Below are 22,820 nucleotides of genomic sequence, written 5' to 3'. Positions count from 1 at the left end.
AACATGATATCTACTATATCATGGTATCCACAATATCATGGTATCCACAATAACATGATATCCACAATATCATGGTATCCACAATAACATGATATCCACAATATGATATCCACAATATCATGGTATCCACAATATCATGGTATCCGCAATAACATGATATCCACAATATCATGGTATCCACAATATCAAGGTATCCACAAAATCATGGTATCCACAATATCATGATATCCACAATATCATGGTATGCACAATATCATGATATCCACAATATCATGGTATCCACAATAACATGATATCCACAATATCATGATATCCACAATATCATGGTATCCACACTATCATGGAGCTGTAGGGTACAAGAGAGGGGGTGAGGAGGAGGAGGGAGGAGGGTGGATGAAGACAACAAGTTTCCTCCAAAACAAGATCCCAGAGCGGCGCAATCCTCTCCATAAACTAGGCAAAACATTCTCTGGTGTAAGCCCGTGGCGTCATTTTTGGCTAGACAAACGAGGACTCTGGGCGTGGATAGCCCCGCAACCTTTACCTCTGCGGTGCTGCTTTGGCTTGCAACGAGGGGAGTAAACTCCGGAGTGAGAGATAAATAGAAAGGGGGAGAGAGAGAGAGAGAGAGAGAGAGAGAGAGAGAGAGAGAGAGAGAGAGAGAGAGAGAGAGAGTCTTCACTTACCACAATATCTTACCAAAACACTGGGCCAGCGCGTAACGACCACTGCAGGAAATTATAGAGTTTCGAAGAACGAGTCGTGTGAGCTGTGTTGTCAAGTGTTATGTGTGAGGTGAGAGTGAACCCCAGAAGTGTACGTACGTGTGGGAGGAAAAGAAAAGACTGACATCTGGGCCCTTGAACATCACTGAAGTGTTGGCTCACTGCGCAGCCATCACTAACCCGAGAATGTGTGTGTGTGTGAATGAGAGAGAGAGAGAGAGAGAGAGAGAGAGAGAGAGAGAGAGAGAGAGAGAGAGAGATGTGAGGAAAAACGAGAGGAAGAGAGAGAGAGAGAGAGAGCATTTGATACGAGAAAGTAGATTATAGAGGAAGATAGAAAAAAAAACTGCAATGAGGTTATTCGATTCAAAGGATATATATCGGTGATTCTGAAAGGGAAATTACTACAAGGGAATCTACTTTATATGGTAAACATGGAATAATGAGCCATTCAAGGACATCAGATTTACAAGACGTATAAAACTGGACTTATTGAAATTACCTTTTGATAATGTTTAGGGTAATGAGCCGTGCAGCATTGGGTAATGAAGATGTGCTGCATCTATGCACAAATAAAGAATGAAGAGACACGCTGATAGCGGTGAGATTCAGCGTGGTATTCTTTATTCTGGGTCAGCCGTGGCATCAAGGAGACGTAAATTCATAGGTGGGTGGAGGGAGGGAAGGAGAGAGTCAAGGCTGATCATTAACGTCAGACTTAGAGAAGAGTTGACCACCGGCCCGTAGAGTTGTGGGGACGAACGAACGGTGGGAGGTAAAAACAGGCACCCGCTATGGCGTTGTGGTCTTTGGGTTCCGTAACTTTTCTCTCCCCCTTTTTCCTCTGCTGAACAAGGATTTTGAGGCCACGAACACACGGCCAAGCCGCCCGAACGAGTTGTATCCATCATCATCAGTATCTGTGGAGGGACAGATTTAGTCCCATTGTGGGAGGATAAGGAAAAGATGGGAAATCGTAACGTGGCGAGTGGCTTGGCTGGCGAAATGTCTGATTATTTCTTGGTGGAGGCGATGGGGGAGAGTTTGTGGTGGGACTGAGGAAATGGAAAATGGTATACGTATAAAAGATGTGAGAGTATGTTAGCTTTGGAAAGTGGACTGTATGTAGAGCTACCAAGAGGTAATAAGGGAAGAAGGATGGAAATGAATAGAACAAGAAGAGTGAGAGAGGATTGGACGATGTTTAAGATAGCGGATAAATGTATAGCATGCATATATATATATATATATATATATATATATATATATATATATATATATATATATATATATATATATATATATATATAATGGATTTGTATGTAGCATTTATGGATCTGGAGAAGGCATATGATAGAGTTGATAGAGATGCTCTGTGGAAGGTATTAAGAATATATGGCGTGGGAGGCAAGTTGTTAGAAGCAGTGAAAAGTTTTTATCGAGGATGTAAGGCATGTGTACGTGTAGGAAGAGAGGAAAGTGATTGGTTCTCAGTGAATGTAGGTTTGCGGCAGGGGTGTGTGATGTCTCCATGGTTGTTTAATTTGTTTATGGATGGGGTTGTAAGGGAGGTAAATGCAAGAGTCCTGGAAAGAGGGGCAAGTATGAAGTCTGTTGGGGATGAGAGAGCTTGGGAAGTGAGTCAATTGTTGTTCGCTGATGATACAGCGCTGGTGGCTGATTCATGTGAGAAACTGCAGAAGCTGGTGACTGAGTTTGGTAAAAAGTGTGGAAGAAGAAAGTTGAGAGTAAATGTGAATAAGAGCAAGGTTATTAGGTACAGTAGGGGTGAGGGTCAAGTCAATTGGGAGGTGAGTTTGAATGGAGAAAAACTGGAGGAAGTGAAGTGTTTTAGATATCTGGGAGTGGATCTGTCAGCGGATGGAACCATGGAAGCGGAAGTGGATCATAGGGTGGGGGAGGGGGCGAAAATTTTGGGAGCCTTGAAAAATGTGTGGAAGTCGAGAACATTATCTCGGAAAGCAAAAATGGGTATGTTTGAGGGAATAGTGGTTCCAACAATGCTGTATGGTTGCGAGGCGTGGGCTATGGATAGAGATGTGCGCAGGAGGATGGATGTGCTGGAAATGAGATGTTTGAGGACAATGTGTGGTGTGAGGTGGTTTGATCGAGTAAGTAACGTAAGGGTAAGAGAGATGTGTGGAAATAAAAAGAGCGTGGTTGAGAGAGCAGAAGAGGGTGTTTTGAAATGGTTTGGGCACATGGAGAGAATGAGTGAGGAGAGATTGACCAAGAGGATATATGTGTCGGAGGTGGAGGGAACGAGGAGAAGAGGGAGACCAAATTGGAGGTGGAAAGATGGAGTGAAAAAGATTTTGTGTGATCGGGGCCTGAACATGCAGGAGGGTGAAAGGAGGGCAAGAAATAGAGTGAATTGGAGTCATGTGGTATACAGGGGTTGACGTGCTGTCAGTGGATTGAAGCAAGGCATGTGAAGCGTCTGGGGTAAACCATGGAAAGCTGTGTAGGTATGTATATTTGCGTGTGTGGACGTGTGTATGTACATGTGTATGGGGGGGGGGGGTTGGGCCATTTCTTTCGTCTGTTTCCTTGCGCTACCTCGCAAACGCGGGAGACAGCGACAAAGTATAAAAAAAAAAAAAAAAAAAAAAAAAAAATATATATATATATATATTTTTTTTTTTTTTTTTTTTTTTATACCTCGTCGCTGTCTCCCGCGGTTGCGAGGTAGCGCAAGGAAACAGACGAAAGAAATGGCCCAACCCCCCCCCCCCCCCATACACATGTACATACACACGTCCACACACGCAAATATACATACCTACACAGCTTTCCATGGTTTACCCCGGACGCTTCACATGCCTTGATTCAATCCACTGACAGCACGTCAACCCCTGTATACCACATCGCTCCAATTCACTCTATTCCTTGCCCTCCTTTCACCCTCCTGCATGTTCAGGCCCCGATCACACAAAATCCTTTTCACTCCATCTTTCCACCTCCAATTTGGTCTCCCTCTTCTCCTCGTTCCCTCCACCTCCGACACATATATCCTCTTGGTCAATCTTTCCTCACTCATTCTCTCCATGTGCCCAAACCATTTCAAAACACCCTCTTCTGCTCTCTCAACCACGCTCTTTTTATTTCCACACATATATATATTATCCCTGATAGTGTTGTGTGTGCATCAATGTGTCTTCTTTATCGAAGTTACCCAATGGGCATGAAGGATTTCGGGACATGTTGAAACGGTGTTTGCAGTGTTGTGGAAACAGCATAAGCGATTGTGACTCATATTTGTCTGGGAAGTGTAGTTTCTGATGAGTGCATGTCTGGTGGTTTGAAGTTTACGTCGCTTGGTTAGTGCTTGTCGAGTTATGTAAGAGTGTATGTATTTTGGCAGTTATATATTTGATTGGTGTAGGGGGATCTGTGAGTAGAGGTTACTGAAATGTGAAGCAGGAATAACCTTTCTAATTTTACTCAGGAAATGTTGGTAAGCTGAGGAGTGTTTGGGTGGGAGGGGTTTAGTGTTGTTGGAGAGAATTGAGAGCTGCCGTAGCATCTCTTACCTTTATTATCCCAGGACTTCTTTCCAAAGGCTCCTGCAGCTCATGTCTGCGCTACTTCCGGTAGCTGGGAATTGTAGACTCCTCTTAAGTGAGAAATTCCTTGAGTTATGAAGCGGTCAGGTGAAAAGACGAAAAGTCTGTGGAGATATTGTTCTAGTTTCGGTGCGTAATACGTGAAAGCCAGAGAGAGGATGTGAGAAAATGAGGTCATTCTTTGTCTGTTCTTGGCGCTACTTAACTATAAGGCAAACTGCGAAAAACTTTAAAGAATTAACACACACACACACATACATGTGTGTATATATATATATATATATATATATATATATATATATATATATATATATATATATATATATATATATATATATATATGTAAAACATACAAACCTCCAACAGCCAGGATCGAACCTGGGTCCCCTTGTGCAAGAGGCAGGCATGCTAACCGATAGGCTAAGGGACTGTATAATAGGAAACAACTATTCGAAATACTGAGTACTCGAATACCCTTCATCTCACAATGGTGAGCAACGGGGTCTATACTTGGTTGTTTCCGAACAGACGCACATAGCCAGCTGATAGCGTTTTACCGAACCTAACTGTACAACGCGGAGGTATATGAATGCGAATAAAGTGCATATGAACGCGCACCTTCATAGAACATACAAACCTCCAACAGCCATATATATATATATATATATATATATATATATATATATATATATATATATATATATATATATATATATATATATATATATATATATTGATCACACCAGTCCGTGATGATAGTTATGAAGGTGAAATCGCAATTCAGTAGTAGTTCATATAATTTCATTTTACATGTAATTTTTCTCTACATGTGGCACAACATGTTTCATGGGGGCAATGCTCCTCATCAGGTGCAAACAATTAATAAGTTTTTAAATCCCAACACCACCCAAATAATTCCATCTGTCCTGTGCTATTCTCTTTATGAAATTGTTTGCACCTGATGAGGCTAATTGTCACTGTAAACATGTTGTGCCGCATGTATAGAAAAATTACATGTTTAATTAATTATATGAACTTCATATATATATATATATATATATATATATATATATATATATATATATATATATATATATATATATGGGGGTAGGGGAGAAAGAATACTTCACACGTATTCCCTGCGTGTCGTAGGAGGCGACTAAAAGGGGAGCGAGCGGGGGGCTGGAAATCCTCCCCTCTTGTTTTTTTTTTTTTTAATTTTCCAAGAGAAGGAACAGAGAATGGGGCCAGGTGAGGATATTCCCTCAGAGGCCCAGTCCTCTGTTCTTAATGCTACCTTGCTAATGCGGGAAATGGCGAATAGTTTGATAGAAAGAAAGAAATATATATATATATATATATATATATATATATATATATATATATATATATATGAATAGGCACACAACGACACAGACCCCGTCGCTAGTGCACTGCATTATATATTCGACTTCGGACTCCCCCAAAATATAATTTGCGCTGCGACCCACGAGTATCATGGACTGAGGTTCGAGTCCCAAAACAGATCAGTCGGGTCACAGTCATCCTAGCCGCTCTTCCATTCCTCTCGGTGTTGGTCGATGGCATGTGACTGTGTATCTGCACATAAGGTTAAGAGGTGGTCTGTGTGAAAGGTTAAGAGACGGAGCAACACGAGTTTAATACTTTTTCTTTGTAACACAGATGTTTGATAATAGACACACACACACACACACACACACACACACACACACACACACACACACACACACACACACACACACACACACACACAAGATAACAAGGTTTTGAAGAGGTCGTCTGAGGTTTCGTTAAATGGTAACCTCCTCTCAGTGCTCTACTAGATTGCATGGCTTTTCTCCTTTGATGGTTTTGCTGGAAACCCGTGACTTCCTCTTCAAGGTGTTCCAGTCATCTTTATAATTCATCTTGTTTCCTTCACCTGCAGCTGGATCTGAACGTTCATGTCACTGTTGAACACCTTTACTCGAAGAACTTTGAGCTTCATCGATTCATAGATTAGCCTACGCTCTAAGACACGCGTCTTAGCCCAAAGAAATGCGTCACATAATGAAGCCACATAACTATATGTAGCTACATATACATGGCTTAATTAGCTGGTCTTCTGTGTTCGTTACTTTTTGTATCGCAAGATTCATGGTTATTCGACGAGTTTTGTTTATCCATTGTTTGCTTCATAGCACTTCATAAGAACTTAAGATTTTGTTTTGTGAAAAATATCAAATTTTTTAAGCACGTTCATCTTCATCAGCATCATCATCACCTCTCTCTCTCTCTCTCTCTCTCTCTCTCTCTCTCTCTCTCTCTCTCTCTCTCTCTCTCTCTCTCTCTCTCTCTCTCTCTCTCTCTCTCTCTCTCACACACACACACATAATAATGATAATAATGATAATAATAATAATAATAATAATGATAATGATAATAATGATAATGATAATAGTAATAACCATAATAATAATAATAATAATAATAATAATAATAATAATAATAATAATAATGATAATAATAATAATGATAATGATTATAATAATAATAATAAGAGGAAGAAGAAAAAGAAGAAGAAGAAGGAGAAGAAGAAGAAGAAGAAGAAGAAGAAGAAGAAGAAGAAGAAGAAGAAGAAAAAGAAGAAGAAGAAGAAACAAATCAACAGCAATAAATTTCCTGTTTTTTTTTTTTTTTGAACAACCATTAAACCTACAACTCAAATACTAAATAATATTTGAGCATAACTCAAATAGATCCATTACCCATTCATTATATATTCAAGCTCATACATAGAAAAGGAAATCACGACTATAGTTCATGAAGAAAAAAATAAAAACAAAAAATTGAACTACGTCCCATATTCTAATAAAAATTATCAATACAGCTCTAGCAGTTACAAGTTTTAACATTGTTAAGAATTAAACCTCGGTCTCCTGATGTCTGTGGCCTTGACCATATCCACCGGGATTACCTCCGCCACCAGATGCTCAGGACGTGCAGAGCCGCTCAGGCCGCCGAGAGTATCTCGGTCCGCATGTGGCGCAGATTGAGACAAGTGGAGGATGTATGCCTACTGTACCTTCGCACCTTAAGGATTGAGACCGCCCTAAAATGGCGGTGGGGGAAGGTGGTACAACTGTTCTCATTTGTCCCCCTCCTGGAAGGTGGTGCAACAGTTGCTCTCACTTTTCCCCTCCTGTAGTTTCAGCTTCCTCAACTTCCAGAAACTGTGGTCGCCTTTGAAAGCGGCGGTAGTGAGAAGTTTGCTTAAAACGGTCACGCTTTTCAGATGTTTTACGAGATGGATGACCTCCACCTATGGTTAAGGTTGAGTTTGCAAGGACGAGGCCAAGGGTTGAGTCTGTGCGGTGAGACCCAATACTCAGGATAATTCTAAAATGGGAACACGTCAAAACTAGAAAATACTGGTCAAATCCTGGTCGTCACACACCTGGTAAGGTTATCGCAAAGTTAGTAGCCAGAGTCGTTACGCAGCTGATAGACACGATTGCCATACAGCTGGTTGACACACGTCCCTCACACAGCTCTTCAGGGTATTTTTTCTGAGAGAAAAAAAATAAGTTTTTCAGTACTGAAATCTAAGCAGATTGCACCAAATGATGCTGGTGTGACCATGGAGGCCCTGTCTGTCAGTTAGCACGTATCTTATTAATCTTAACCCTTTCCCTTACACCCCTGAGGATACTCGGGCTAAGCTTTTGTGTAAGTAATCATTCCAAGGTAACTCACCTGGAGTTCCAGATACGTTTTCTGTCATTTCCAGACGACAAGAGGATGATAGATTTCATTTCTCTCGATAGATTGTATTATAGCCATTTATTTACATCTGCAGATGACAGCATGGTGAGGCATTTCTCTGAGGAGGTGCAAGCATCTGCCTTATTTTTGCTCGTTTTTTCACTTTTTTCTTTCTTTTCTTTAGTATGTTGAGTGATGATGAATATGATAACTGTGCAACCCCCAGTATGGAGAAGATGGAAGGAGGGCAGGTGAAAAAGGGGAGTGAGCGGAAGGGTGACAAAGTTAACTTACTAGTAAAAGAGAAAAGAGTGATATATGATTGTTACAGGAAAAGAATGTGATGATTGGGAAATGTACTAGATAAACCAGCAATAGGTCAAGAGGATGGTGCAGGGATTAAATAAGAGGGCAAATGAGAGTTGGGGTGAGTGATTATCAGCAAAATTTGGAGAGGATATGTTTTGGAAGGAGGTTTATAAAGTAAGAAAAACAAGAGAGCAAATGGAAACATTGTTCAAAGGGGCTAATGGAAAATTGGTAATATACAAAGATGAAGTAAAGAGGAGATGGAGTGAGTACTCCAAAACATTTTTTGATATTTGATGATAGTGTGGTTGATGTAGGGTGGTTGGGTCAGGTAGGTGTGCAAAGTGAGAAAGTCGTGGCAAGTGGTTTGATGAAATGCACATAAAGTGCCCTTGTACAAAGGCATATGATACCATTGCCCGAATCAGCCACCAGCACTGTATCATCAGCGAACAACAACTGACTCACTTCCCATGCCCCTGCATCCACAACAGACTGCATACTTGCCCCTCTCTCCAAAACTCTTGCATTCACCTCCCTAACAACCCCATCCATAAACAAAATAAACAACTATGGAGACATCACGCACCCCTGCCGCAAACCGACATTCACTGAGAACCAATCACTTTCCTCTCTTCCTACTTGTACACGAACCTTACCTCCTCGATAAAAACTTTTCACTGCTTCTAACAACTTTCCTCCCACACCATATACTTTTAATACCTTCCACAGAGCATCTCTATCAACTCAATCATATGCCTTCTTCAGATCCATAAATACTACATACAAATCCATTTGTTTTTCTAAGTATTTCTCACGTACATTCTTCAAAGCAAATGCCTGATCCACACATCCTCTACCACTTCTGAAACTACACTGCTCCTCCCCAATCTGATGCTCTGTACATGCCTTCACCCTCTTAATCAATACCTTCCCATATAATTTCCCAGGATACTCAACAAACTTACACCTCTAATTTGAGCACTCACCTTTATCCTCTTTGCCTTTGTACAATGGCACTATGCATGCATTCCGCCAACCCTCAGGCACTTCACCATGAGCCATACATACATTGAATATCCTCACCAACTAGTCAACAACACATTCACCCCCTTTTTTGATAAATTCCACTGCAATACCAACCAAACCCCCGCCTTGCCGGCTTTCATCTTCCGCAAAGCTTTCACTACCGCTTCTCTATTTACCAAATTATTCTCCCTGACCTTCTCACTTCGCACCCCACCTCGACCAAAACACCCTATATCTGCCACTCTCTCATCACACACATTCAACTAACCTTCAAAATACTCACTCCCTTTCCTCACATGACTACTACTTGTTAATACCTCCCCATTAGCCCCCTTCACTGATGTTCCCATTTGTTCTCCTGTCTTACGCACTTTATTTACCTCGTTCCAAAACATCTTTTTATTCTCCCTAGAATCTAATGATACTCTCTCACCCCAACTCTCATTTGTCCTCTTTTTCACCTCTTGTACCTTTCTCTTGACCTCTTGCCTCTTTCTTTTATACATCTCCCAGTCATTTGCACTATTTCCCTGCAAAAATTGCCCAAATGCCTCTCTCTTCTCTTTCACTAATAATCTTACTTCGTCATCCCACCACTCACTACCCTTCTAATCTGCCCACCTCCCACGCTTCTCATGCCACAAGCATCTTTTGCGCAAGCCATCACTGCTTCCCCAACTAAATACATCCCATTCCTCCCCCACTCCCCTTACGTCCTTTGCTCTCACCCTTTTCCATTCTGCACTCAGTCTTTCCTGGTACTTCCTCACACAAGTCTCCTTCCCAAACTCACTCACTGTCACAACTCTCTTCACCCCAACATTCTCTCTTCTTTTCTGAAAACCTCTACAAATCTTCACCTTCGCCTCCACAAGATAATGATCAGACATCCTTCCAGTTGCACCTCTCAGCACATTAACATCCATTATACTCGATCGCCGTTCCCCACGTCGACAAGGTAGCCCCAAGAAACAGGCTAAGAAAGACTCATCCAACCATATACACACATTTGTACATACATGTACATATACATGTACGGCGATCAAGTATAATGAAAATAAATGCATATACATATCAACATATACACATACACAGACATAGACATATACACAAATGTACATATTCATACTTGCTTGCCTTTATCCATTCCCGGCACCACCCTGCCTCACAGGAAATAGCATCCCCACCCCCTGCATCAGCTAGGTAGTGCTAGGAAAATAGACAAAAAAAGGCCACATTCGCTCACACTCAGTCTCTAGCAGTCATGTGCAATGCACTGAAACCACTGCTCCCGATCCACCTTTCCATGGTTTACCCCAGATGTTTCACATGTCCTGGTTCAGTCCACTGACTGTATGTCAGTCCCAGTATACCACATCGTTCCAATATATTCTATTCCTTGTGCACCTCTCACCCTTCTGCATGTTCAGGCCCCGATCGCTCAAAATCTTTTTCACTCCATCCTTCCACCTCCAATTTGATCTTCTGCTTCTCTTTATTCCTTCACCTCTGACACATATATCCTCTTTGTCAATCCTTCCTCCCTCATTCATTCCATACGTCCAAACCATTTCACTACATCTTTTGCTCTCTCAACCACACTCCTTTTTATCACCACACATCTCTAACCCTTTCATTACTTACTTGATCAACATATTGTCCGTAATATAAGTGAATAAGTTACCTCAGGATGATAATTATTTACACAAAAGCTCAGCCCGAGGATACTCAGAATAATAAGGAAAGGGGTTAATGCAGTAAGATTACAGGCAACGCGACCTATATAAGGCATTAGGGAGAAGAAGGTCTTGTAAAGGAGGCGGTAAGAAAAGCAGTTATTCATTTTTTCTTCACACTTGGTTGCCATTTCCTGTGTTCGCAAGGTAGCGCTAGGAAACAGATGAAGAATGACATATCTACTCATACATATACATACGTACACATTTACATATTCATACTTGCTCGCCTTCATCCATTCCCGATCCCATCCCGTCCAATAGGAAACAGCACAAATGCATGAAGGAAAGGAAAAAAGGTAACATATAAATTCTCTTCTATTTCCCCCAAATCCGATTGCCACCCCTGTGTCAGCAAGGCAGTGCCAGAAAATGTACAAAGAAAGGCCACATCAACTCACACTCATTCTCTAGCTGTTGTGTAATGCACCGAAACCACAGCTCCCTATCCACAAGTGAGATGGACATTAAGCTATGAACTCAGACTGTAGTTATAAATCGGCCCTACAATAACCGATAAGGTCAAAATGTTCAAAATGAAAAGAAACTAAAGTTTTTTTTCTTTTTCTTAATATATGCTGCAATCATTTATACAGGGTTTCACGTGCAGTTAGTGGCATTATATAACATATGACGTCTTAGATTATTTGTTGACTCGTAAACCTAACTTAATTAGCATCAGTATATGAGAGAGAGAGAGAGAGAGAGAGAGAGAGAGAGAGAGAGAGAGAGAGAGAGAGAGAGAGAGAGAGAGAGAGAGAGAGATCCTAAGACCGATGTCAGCTGAGTAGCTACCAGACATTTTCTACCTCACACTGGACAGCTGGCATGGTGAAAGAGCGAGGAAGAATCAGAAAACAGGGCCGTAGGGAAAAGAGGAGAGTTATTCTTAAGATAGGCAAAGATTTAACATTAGGAAAGAAAAACAGTAAACGAACTTGTGAGGGAGAAAGGCGAGATCCACTGGTGATATTCTCTCATGTCTTACTAGTATCTGGTTGTAATTTCTGAAAGATTTTGGGCCTCCTGTATTGTTGCCCTTGATATATCCAAAGCTTTTTGGCAGGGTTTGGCATCGGGGTCTCATCTCTAAGCTTCCCTTTTATGGCTTCCCTTCCATGCTATCTCTCTGGCCGATGTATTTCCCTGGTTGTTGATAGATCAGCCTCTTCCCCTGTCTTCATGAGCCGAAGTGTTCTTCAAGGTTCTTTCCTGTCTCCTACACTTTTTCTCGTTTTTATTAATGATTCCATTCTTCCACAAATGACCAGATGTAATTATACGATAAAGACTTAACACTGCATTCATCCACATCCTTCAGTTCTGCTCCTTCGTCTCTCACTCGATCTGCATCTCGTTTCGACACAACTACCTCAGTAAACTCTGCCTTGGCCATGATATCTCAGTGGGGTAGACGATATCTGGTTAAGTTTAATGCCTCCAAGACCCAGTTTCTCCCCTTGTCTATCGAATACTCCTCATAGATTGGTATTACGGCAACGTCCACTCCATCTTGGACACCCCACATTAACGAAATAGCTGAGTCGGCCTCTGAGAAACTGGAAGTTCTCTTTAGATGTCGAAATTCTTTCCTTCTTGAACAGTAGCTCCGTTTATATAAAGGATTGATCAGTCCTTGTATTAAGTACTGCTGAGACATCAGGGAGGGTTCTAGCTCTGCGTCCTTACTTGACAGAGTTGAGTCGAAAGCGGTCCGACTTACAAACTCTTCCAAGCTGATTTCAAAACTTGACTCGCTTGCCCTACGCTGCCTGCAGTGTTTGTTCACTGTCTCCTACCGAGAGCTTGCTGCTTGCGTGCCCCTACTCCTAGCTGAACCATTCAATACTCGGCAAGCTCCTACGTCACATGATTACTGTCTGATCGTTGGCAACTCAAGGGTGGGCCGTTTTGATATTTGTTTCTTTCCGTACACCTCGAAGCTTTGAAATTCTTTACCCTCACGTGTTTTCCAGTAACTATGACTCGGCACATTTAGAAGATAAGTTTTTCACTTCCACCAAATTTAGAAGATACTTTCTCTTTTCTTTTCTTATTCCCTTTCTTTGACCTCTGTATTTCAGTGAAGACCCGGCCTTAATATAGACTTTTATCCGTGACTGGAGCCTCCAGTGTACAATAAAAAGTCGCAGGTAAGAGAGATGTTATTAAAGGAGAGGAAGTCATGCTGATTAATAAGGAAAAAGAACAATGAGGAGTTGGGTAAACAAGAGAGTGATGAAATGATTACATTAATGAGTGTCATTGAAACCAGTAAAGAAGATACAAGACATTAAGAATGTGAAGAGAATTGAGGCATCTGGAAATGAGTTTGGATGATCAAGGAAAGCAGCAGATCAAGATCTGGGTTCTTCGTCAGCGTCTGTTGGTTGATCGGAGGAAATCAGGATATGAATGTCAGACAAATGGGACCAACAGAGAGCTAATGGTCAGAGGGGATCATCAGGTCTGTCCCCGACAATAATGAACCAGTAGATGGTTGAGTCTAATAGGAAAGCAACAGGTTAGTAACGGCTTAAGTTATCATATGAAATATGCTCTTTGAAGAATGGGACGAATGAGAGGAGATGGGGCTAACCTTACTGTCTTGCTGAAGGATGATGACTGGAGGAGAGCGAGAGACGGACGCCTGGGCAAGTGACTAGGTGATGGGAGCTGATTGGTGGAGAACCACAGATGAGCACTAATGTACCTGACAAGCTTAAAAAAAGAAGAGAAGATGAGCACTGTGGTGTATGATGAACTAAAGAACAATGGTTCGAGGAGAGCATTACAGGTTATATGACCAACTGAAGGAGGATGACTAAGGGAGCAGCGAATGGCAGGCGAAAGTTGGGGTAAAGGACCAGCAGAACAGCGATAATCTAAGGAGATAAGCAGACGAGCAGTGGGTAGTCAGCTGAAGGACCATCATCAGAGAAAAGTGGCGGAGGAGCTGCGTGGTAGATGACCAACTGAAAAAATATTGATCGGATGAGAGAAGCAGATGAGAATTGGGGTAAATGACAGACTGATGATTGATTATAACAGGAGGAGAATGGCTAATGAACATTCAGCAATGGTCTAGCTTGATGATGTGGCACAACGAAGGATCTGTAATATACTGCATGTGTGGACATCTGTCGAGAAACTGTCTGCTTAGGAAACACGGTGGCTGTTGACTACAGTACAGGGAAACGGGTATAGTAGTAGGTGGAAAAGTGCGTGAAGAGGGAGATGAGAGGAGGAAAGTGAGGAAGAGACGAAGGGGTAGTGTGGTAGATGAAGGGAGAGAAAGTAGAGGAAACGGGTAGGTTCAATTGCTGCTGAAGGGTCAGAGTGAAGGAAAGATAGTCTAAGGATACGATGTAAGTGGAGCAACAAAGTGAGGGAGAGACGTAGAGATGGAAAGTGTAGGGGCAGAGTGAGGGAAACAGGAAGTGTAGATGGAACGGTGTGGAGCAAGTAGAGAGACAGAGTGAGGGAGAGATGGAAAGGTGCGGAAGAGGTGGAAAGGCAGATCGATAGAAATAAAAAGGTCCAGGGTGCTTGGAGGTACAGAGTGAGAGAGAGAGAGGGAAGGATAGTGTTTAAATGGAAGCACAGGAACTGATGGAATAGTGCGGAGTAGACAGACGAGGACATAGGGTGCTGGAGAATGTTGGAGGAGGAATGATGTACATTGAGGGAGAGATGACAAAGAGGAAGGGATACCAAGGAGCACAGTGAGGGAGAAATAGAGCGGTACAGATCATATCGAGTCGCAAAGTGTGGAAGACGGGGAGAAGAGACGGAGTGCTGGATGGAGTTGGTATGATCAAGGTTGGTCTGTGGAGACTAAGACCAAGAGGCGTCACTGAGAAAAGTCCCAGAATATCAGCGTCATAATACCAGCTGCATAACATGATCATGTTGGTATACAACATCACTCTACCTTGGGGTCAGAATATCGTAGCGATGCAGCCAGAGAGATCTCAACAGAGAACATGGAGTCAAAGCTTCCTGACAAGCCTTAGGAATCTGCACAACGAAGAAAATTTGCAGAAAGATAAGAGAAGCAGTTTTGCCGCAAAATGTTGAAAAAAAGAGAGAAAATGTATACTATTTAATCTTTCTTAGATTACACGCCCAGGCACTTGCAAAAGTTTCATGAGCTCCTTGTTATTAGGGCCCCCGGCTGGCTCGTTCCTTTACACCAGCAACACTGGGTCAGCCAGTGAATGGGTCACGCCTCATGGCTCATGTGGGTCTGCCTCCACCAGAGAGCCTTAATGACTCTGGCAGCTGCAGTTGTGTGCACATGGGAACGGATTCTCACGGTGGTATTACTCTCTCTCTCTCTCTCTCTCTCTCTCTCTCTCTCTCTCTCTCTCTCTCTCTCTCTCTCTCTCTCTCTCCTCCCTCCCCCCCCCCCCCTCTCTCTCTCTCTCTCTCTCTCTCTCTCTCTCTCTCTCTCTCTCTCTCTCTCTCTCTCTCTCTCTCTCTCTCTCTCTCTCTCTCTCTCTCTCTCTCTCAGGTAGGTAACAGTTGATAGGCAGCCACCGTCCATGGAGATATATTACTGATACTACCCACTAGGGCATCGGGAGGAGATAGTGATGGCACATCAGTGGTTGTCAAGTATTCCTCCTTTGGCTCATGTAGCCTACCTATGTGCCTCGCCCACAGTTGCTCAACAGGCTTTTCGTCCACAAACATAACAATATCTTCATCTTATATATAAAGCATGACATATAAGTCAGATGATACCTGTCTGATAATTGCATCGTCTTGCGTCTTGCTTTTTCAGTGTCTCTGCTTCCGAAAGATAAGGTATTGCTCCCATGTGAATAATGAGTCCGTTTTCTGTTGTCCTCCTCAGAGGTATGTCATCCCCGACACACCTAAATCTACCTCATTAGAGATGATTTGCCCCTCACTGTCACTCACCATAATCGTCATCAATGTCGGAGTTACGAGAGTAACACCGTCGCACTTAAGGCCCTCTTGATCAGCTGTGGCATCTCTGTTTTATTAGATTTATCCCAGATCAAGTGGAAAGGTCAGACCCCAGTGGGGCTACCTACATGGCTGTTATCACTCCACCCATCTTGATGGAGTTGTCACATCCGTTCATTTGAAACGATATCTTTTCCATTCACGTTCTTTTCCAAAAAGTACTGGAGTTCTTCCATCCCACGTTTCACTGACTGTATGAAATATTACTAGTCAAATAGCTGAGAATAGCTCAAGTTTTCAACCAGTAAATGTAACACTAACAAAGTCCGATCTTATATTTGCTCGCCATACAGAAAAAAAAAAACAGTATTTTCCTTTACGTGAACGGAGGCATCAGTGGGAATCAAGTTTTTAGAAGACTTAATTCACAATTAAAAAGAAAGTTTTTGATAAGAAAAAAAAGTATGAGATGGATGGAAGAACATTGTAAATCGGTCCCTATACTCAAATACTATTCCGTGCGCATGGAAAACATATAAGAAAAATGCCATTTAACCAAAGCGTTATTTACGCTCGAGCCACCATGTAGCCAACGGGTCAGGTACTTCAAATTGTATTTTTATTTTTTTTTTCCGGTCATTTACATTGCCACTAGTTATGTGGGCTCGCGTGGTAGGTTCGTTATTCCATTATGCAAACATCATTTTACACTGGAATGGTTGGGTGGAGGTAAATACAGGTACGAATCACATATCACAGATATAAAAGTCGTTTTCCACACTAGTTAATAGACCCGATTCTTGTGCAAGTTTTTTTGATTTCACAAGTGAACCCATAAGTTGCTCCCAGCTTTCAATAGAAAATTGACTAGAAAAGAAAAGAAAAAAAGAATCACTAGTAAAATTGTACTGGTTAGGAGTGTTCTCGTAGCCATTGTAGATGGGGAGTTCGGCATAAGACGTCTTGAGTGGAGAGTATTCCCGTAGCGTTGTTAGTGCTGAATGTGGCTCCACCGAAGCCTTACACACTCGGTACTGTGACTTAAGACACAGTGAAAGGAGAGTGTGACCTAAGTCATTCTAGGTGTGTAGTGTGGCCCGAGTCACAGTTGTACTGAGTAGTTATGAACCATGTTGGTTGTAGTACGGTGTGACCTGAGCATGTTGGGTTGCAGAGTACTGTCTTAACTAGCAACAGTTAGGGATGTGGGCTGAGTCCCGCAGGATGGGGAGTATCGCCTGTTGTAAGTCAGTCAGTGTGTGAGAGGAGGAGTGTGAGGCTTGTACTTTACTACGTTGGTAACTGTAAATAAAGTTGTGATGGATGGCGAGTGTGACGTGAGCTCCACCTGGCCGAGAGCGAGGACTCCTGAGTTATGCTTGGTTGAGGGTGTGGTCTGAGCTGTGATGGATTATGAGTGAAGACTGAGTCCCTCTGGGTAGAGAATATTGCCTGTGCGTCGTCCAAGTGAGTGATCAGTGTTTTGCCTGGCACTGTGGTTTAAGCCGCCCGTGGGGGATGAGGACGATGGCCCGAGCCGACGCAGCTGGACAGGTGTGGTCTGAGCAGTTCTGGGTTGGTGCTTGGTGGGAGGAATGGTCCGAACGGTGAGGGGAAGGGGAGTGATATGCTGGGCGAGGAGTGTGGTCTGAGCCGTGTTGGGTTGGGAGTATGGTCTGAGCCGTGTTAGGAGGGGAGTATGGTGTGGGCCAGCGCTACGAGGAGGGAGTACGGCGTGAGCCGTTATGGGAGGGGAGTATAACGAGAACCGTTCAGGGCGGGAGTATGGCCTGCTTTGGTTTCACTGGGGAACGTTGACTAAGTGCTCACAGCGCAGTGGGCGGATGTCGTTATGGATCACATAACTCTAAAGTCGACCAACACAGGCCTGAATATCCATGAAGAATGTGTCCCGGTAAAAACTTCTCGAGGAGTGGCGTTGTCAAACAGTGTGTAATCTGACGCACCGAGTGAAGCCATACTGTTTATGGAGAGTGTCACTTGCTATCTCATGATGTTCCCCAAACGTCCGTCTCACAGGGTAGGTTGGAGTGCTTCCAGTCACCAGGACATTAATAGAACCACCAGCATTGTAATCATTACGTATGTCCAACATTTATAGATCGTTGATAAATCAGTTCGCATGTTTCAAGGAGGGAGGCTCTGTGTATTCATTATAATTGCCACTTATGATTCAAAGTTGTCCAACTTTACGAACACTTCTGCCGTTACTTAATTACTTATGTATCTTCCGAGGTTTGATGATTATTGAAGATTACAATCTTCTAATTTTTTCTAGGAAAACGAATCTCAAGTATTTCTGTGCTAATTATTTCCAGACAAACGGGAACGAACGGGAATTGCTTGCTAATGTGAGACATGTAATTTTTTGAGTGAAATTATTTCTCCATTTTCCTAATACTGCCAAATTTTGTGTCCGGTAGATCAATGGAAATCATATTCGATATCAGCATCCCGTTAACATTTCTCGTTGAAAGATATTACAGTATTTGACAGAACTGGTGAAATGTGGTTCTGTTATATTAACGTGAACTACTTCATGCAAAGGAAAGGAATAGAAAGGAATTCAAACAGCAACAGACCACTGGGTCTTTCGAGGTTGTTTGTGATAATGGAAGATATCAGAAACTCACGGATCAAGAATGCTTAAAGTTGGACGGTTTGTAAATAATTCAAAAAGAATAATCTGCAAATTTTTTGTCAGTGTGAGTAAGGAGGCGCAAGTAATGTAAATTGTGGACTTGAATTGAAATTTCTATTTAGTCTATTCTTAAAGGTGTCTCTAGTAGCGCTTTTAACCACTATGATTGGGAAATCGTTGTGTGTGTTAACAGTCCTATTGAAGAAAAAGCACCTCGCTTGAATCGAAGTAAAACGTTTGCCCACGAGTTTGTGTCCATTACCACGAGTATGATTAGACGAGTCAATTCTTATTAACTTGATAGATCAAGATTATCAAAGAATATATAATTCTGATGCCTTGTATTACATCACCTCTTAAACTTTTCTTTTCTTTGGTAAATAGATTCAAGTCGTTTAATCAGTTCTCATAGGATTTGTTTGTCAGCCCAGATATCATTCTGGTAGTTAAATGCTGCTCTCACCGTCTCCAGTCTGTCTGTGTCTTTTTTTCTAGGTAAGATGACCAAAATTGATCACAGTATTCAAGATAAAGACGAACTGATTCATTGTAAAGATGCTTTCCCTGAACTTAGATTCGAAAACCTTACATATGAATCCAAGAATATTGTTTGCCCTTTTCACTATTTCTGTGCACTGCTCACCTAGTCTAAGGTCACCAGAAATTACAACGTCCAAATCTCTTTTTCATTTACCTTTTTCATTTCTTTCGACCGTTATGTAGAACTTTGCACTTACCGATTCTGAAACTAATTTGCTACCTATGAGCCCAGTTTGTCTTTATCATCAGTTGAAGCTGAAGACATTCAAGTTCATATGTAGCTTTATTTCCCACCTTTTTATCATCAGCGGATTTTGATATCTTTCAGTACGGCCCTATTATTAATATTCATGAGAAAGGGAACTGGTCCCTACACTCATCCTTGTGGCACTACATTTACGCCTAACCATTCTCAGGCTGGTCAGCTAATTTATGGGCTTAACTTTCTCATTTTTCGACTCATCATTGTCCTCGGAAGAAGGTTACCGTGTCCTGCCATTTCTTCTTATTACCTTTCCGGCTGATAGTATATGTTCAGCTTTTATATCAATTTGTTGCAGAACCGTCTTCTCTGTGGTCAGTGACACTGAATTCGGGACATGGGTTGTGTTTTCGATCGTAAATACAGATGCAAAAAGGTTATCTGTGAGATTTTGGCCATGGCTTCGTTGTCTTGAACCGAGTCACTATTATCCACATTTAAACGAACCTATTGACTGGGTAATGAGTTTTACTCTTAACATAACTGTGAAACTCCTTAGAGTTTCTTTTGCTATTTTCAGCAGGATGCACTGACGTTTACTGTGACGCACAGCGCCCTTAGTTTCTCTACGTAACTTTGAATAGCTTAACCAAGTTAGTTATTGGCTTCGTTGAATTTCTTATGAGCTGCTTTCTTAGATAAAGGCCATCTTTTTTATTTCACCTTATATCACCTTGGCTTCGTCTTAGAAATAGATTGTTTATTACGCATTGGCACTTGTGTTCCCTTTGTTGCTTTGAAGATTTTACTGAAGTTTTCCTAAGCGAAGTCCATGTCATTTTCTTTGACCATATCATCCGGGGTTGGCTGTTAATAGAAATACGACGGTTATTAAAATTTGCAGGTTTAAAATCGGGTATTTTTTTCCGCGGTTGTTATGTTGACCAATATTACCCCACGCAGTGTTGTTAACGAACTTCGAAAGTAGTTTTCGGTGATAACTTCAAACTTTTCTCCAACTTTAACATTATCAACGAAATCCTCATTTGCTGTGAGGACTAAATCTAACATATTCCCGTCGTGGGTAGCTTTCTCGACTGATTGAATTACGACACTATCAAGCAGACTTGGGTAAGAGTCCACGTTGGCCCGGAGCTACAGGAGAGGGATTCTCCGGTATTATGTTATAGCCTCCTGCTATGATAGAACCTTGTTCATTACAAATTTGTGTTAACGGGTCATAAAATCCTTCCTCTGCCTCTGGCATCTGTGCGGGGGAGCTTATAAACTAGTCCTATTGTTATTTTCTTGCGAAATTTATCTTCTTTATCCATAGAAATGAAGCGACATTCTCAACGGCCATAACGCTATATTAGGATGGGATTTAAATGAGCTTTTTAACAAAGAACAAGACGTTTGTTCTACCCCTGATAAACAGGGTGTACCTTGGGATGGAATATTCGGCGGGGGAATCTCTTGTGATATCCAACCAAGATTCGGAAATGACAGTCATATCATAATTTCCTTCTGACTTTGTTGTCTCCGATTCTGATGTTTTATTGTGTATATACAGAGAGCTAACATGACTTTCCAATGGTACTTACGGAGGAGGATAGATCTGGTAACTCAGGTTTCTCTCTCTCTCTCTCTCTCTCTCTCTCTCTCTCTCTCTCTCTCTCTCTCTCTCTCTCTCTCTCTCTCTCTCTCTCTCTCTCTCTCTCTCTCTCTCTCTCTCTCTCTCTCTCTCTCTCTCTCTCTCTCTCTCTCTCTCTCTCTCTCTCTCTCTCTCTCTCTCTCTCTATCTCTCTCTCTCTCTCTCTCTCTCTCTCTCTCTCTCTCTCTCTCTCTCTCTCTCTCTCTCTCTCTCTCTCTCTCTCTCTCTCTCTCTCTCTCTCTCTCTCTCTCTCTCTCTCTCTCTCTCTCAAGTGGGTCCTAAAACAACGCAGCGGAAGTTGGATTTCTTCACATTTCATTTGGCTCGGAGGGCCGTGTAATCAACATAAGAGCTCAGGTTTCAGTGTGCTGGTGGCTGTGACAGCTTGGGAAGCAGTTTTCATACCTATCTGTAGTGAAGTGGGAGTGATGGAATGGAAGCGTCATTTGTGGAACAGCTTAGTTTTATAAGTTTATTGTGTGGTAGTACGATTAATGAAGCAGACCAGTTATATAATCGGCTGTGCCGTAACGCGACGAGTGGAATATCTGGATTATCAAATGAATGTGCGTGTGTGTGGCGTAATCAAGTAACAAGCGAGTGTGTTATGTGAGTTATATGAGTCAGCTATATCAGTCTCTAGTGCAGTTTGTTTGATCAGCTCGGTTGTAACTGCATGCATATTGTAGGCGTTTGAGACGTGGAACTTCTTGTCCGTTATTGGTTGTGTGTTGTGGTGTGTGGTGGAGCGACTGATTGCCTGCGCATGTGGGCGATGCAACACATCTTTGATGTAACTCGCCTTTTGAAAATACGAACGATGGATGATTTCATGTATCATTTACCGTTTGGCAGTAAGCATGGTAAAGTAACTGGGTCACTGTTTGATGTGTGTCAGCACGTGTGTATTCACTCTTACTCCCTTACTCTATTAAGGAGAGTTGCTGGAAATCGTCTGGGATTATACCCTTTTTCTTTTTTTTTTCGTCCGTCATGACGTTTACTCGACGTTTTTCGACAAGTCGATAGGCTTTCCGATGTTTCGCATGTAATTTAAACGTTTCTCACGTGGAATCAGACTCTAGTCTTAGACATGACGATGAACACTTGTATTTCAGCAGTAAGCTGTCTTCTGATCTTGTGCATCAGTAGCTACAGTAAGAATGAAAATAACTCCCATTGCCGCTTCTGATGCTAAACGTTCGCTCTGTGTCGAAATGTAATGTCAGTGTCACGTTTGGGAGGAAACGTTCCATTACGAAAGGGAAATTTTTGAATCAGACATGAAGAATCGAAATGCCTACCGGCTCGCTGAAATTTGCGGAGTAAACCGTTATTTTGGTCTGCAAACGAAGTGCACTTGCTAATGCTGTAATAACAATGATTGTTTCTTTTGGAAAGAGAAATTTTCATTAGCACTTTAGGAATAAGTGACACTCTAAAGTGTTTTGAAAGTATAGTTTAGAAAAAAAAGTGTTTACAAAAGATTGCAGGATGTTCGTTGTCACAGATTTCAGCTTATATCCCCCGGTGCACAGAAGTCTGGCTGACTCCGGGAGCGTTCAACACATGGAAGGATGTAAGACGTGCATTAGAGAACGTAAGTTCTTTTTTCGTGGTTTCATCACCTTGTTTCTTGATCACCATAGGCCATTGTGCCTTCCTTACATCTT

This window comes from Panulirus ornatus, chromosome 18 (genome assembly GCF_036320965.1).
Source record: "Panulirus ornatus isolate Po-2019 chromosome 18, ASM3632096v1, whole genome shotgun sequence".
NCBI lineage: Eukaryota > Metazoa > Arthropoda > Malacostraca > Decapoda > Palinuridae > Panulirus > Panulirus ornatus.
This window is presented reverse-complemented; position numbering follows the sequence as displayed.